Below are 1,823 nucleotides of genomic sequence, written 5' to 3'. Positions count from 1 at the left end.
AGGGAAGCAGGCACAATTCCCCTGGTTTATCTCAGACTGCTACTTTAGGCTGAGATGAATCTCTCCCAACAAAGGTTAGCACAGCTTGCTCAGATCACAAAGTGTGCACAGAAAATAAAGGTATTGTGTCAGATAAATTCCACCCCCAGAATCTAAATTGGCATCACTGAAGCTAATTTATAGCAGGTGAGGACCCTACTGTCCCAGAGTTTTCATTCATTTTGATAGCACTATTGAGAAAAAGTCCCAATGTCTGTGTCTGAACATGTGTTATGAATACTTAAGTGTTTTGAAAGCCACTTGCACGAGGGTTTTTCATACAAAAAAAAAAAAAAGCACATAAAGCTCTGGAGTTCCAGCCCCACCAAACATTCCTGATATTTTCATACTTTACTTGGTTTTGTCTTGAAAGATTTTCACTACTTGCTGTTGGATGTCCGAGGATGTAGATTATCTGGTATTGCCTGATGATTCAAGTAATCTAGTTTCAAAACACAGCAAATAAAAAAGGAAAATGTCAAAGTCTGGCAGAGGCTTAACACACCACACTGAAAATGAAAATCTCTTTCTTTCTCTCTCTCTTTTTTGTTTTTACTGTTGTCTCGCTTCATCATTTTAGGTTCTCTGCTTAAACCAGTTCATAGTTTTTGTTCCGATTTGTGCAAAGCTTGGCTTTAGAGTATGAACCTCTTCTGGTCTCTTTATTGCTCCTATCATATGTAAAGATTTGAGTAATTGACCTCGAAGCACAGAGGGTGCAGACATGGTTCCTTGCATGGTGGATGTGAGCCCCATGTACCTTGGCTGTGAGCCTGAAGGGTCTTCACACTGCTCTGAGCCCTGCACGCAGCCAGCCAAGGGAAATGCTGGGGACGAGAGCAAGGCTTAACCCAGCATCTGCAATGCCTTACTGGAGGCTGCAGAAAAGATTAGTTTTTCATTCAGAAGCCATAACTTCAGAGTACCTTAGCTCTCTGATACAAATCAAAAGCGCAGAAAGGTTTGTGAAAAACTGGTTACTTTTTATTTATTAGCTGAGCAGAAAAATAAGATTCAAAAAAATCATTGCAAAGTTTGGAGGCTTTTTTTGTCTTTGTTTTTTTGTCTTTTGTCTTTGTTCTTGATATTGGGATTTTGGTTGTAGGAGAGATGTTTCATTTTTAAGCCTTGAGTGAAGTTTGAAAGCAAAACCAAAATCCACCATGGTAAAGCAAAACATTTTATTTCTTCAAGTGATTGTGTTCAGTTAATTCAGAAAAAAACAACTGGTTTAGGTCATAGCTAAAGAAATTCCAAAAGGAATTTGTCTTTTCAAATTGAAAAACTCTAGCACCTGTTTCAAAATGATCAAAACCTACTTAAAAATATCCTGTTCTACCTGAACAAAACAAATCTCCCCCCAAAAAATCAGCACAAAGTGTCCAAAATATCCTAGCTCCACCCAGAAGTCTCAGACCTGGTTAAATCGGTTTCTGCTGCAATCCTTCACCCAATTAGTCCATTTAGAACCAACCCTTAACTCATCACCAAATGCAGTCTGATTTCCATGATGTCCTTGCCTACTCATTAATGCTTGCAGTCTGTAAGACGAAAGGCAGAAGCTGTTTATCCAGAGCCACCTCAAAGCTTCTCAGCAACATAGGCAAAGCTGAGTTTTGCCACCGCAAGAAGAAAAGCAGCCAAGGCCAAGCTGGGCTATTCTTGCCATAGGAAGGGCATGGGTATGAAGCAAAGGCTAGGGAAGATCTGGAGTGCCAACCTTCTCATCTCTCCTGCCTCTAAGGAAATAGCAGGGTCAGGAGGGGTCTTCTCTCTCCCCAGCA

Source organism: Cariama cristata, unplaced genomic scaffold, assembly GCF_000690535.1.
Source record: "Cariama cristata isolate BGI_N322 unplaced genomic scaffold, ASM69053v1 scaffold10645, whole genome shotgun sequence".
In the NCBI taxonomy this organism is placed as follows: domain Eukaryota; kingdom Metazoa; phylum Chordata; class Aves; order Cariamiformes; family Cariamidae; genus Cariama; species Cariama cristata.
The sequence above is the reverse complement of the archived record's forward strand: the minus strand, read 5'-3'. Positions refer to the sequence as shown.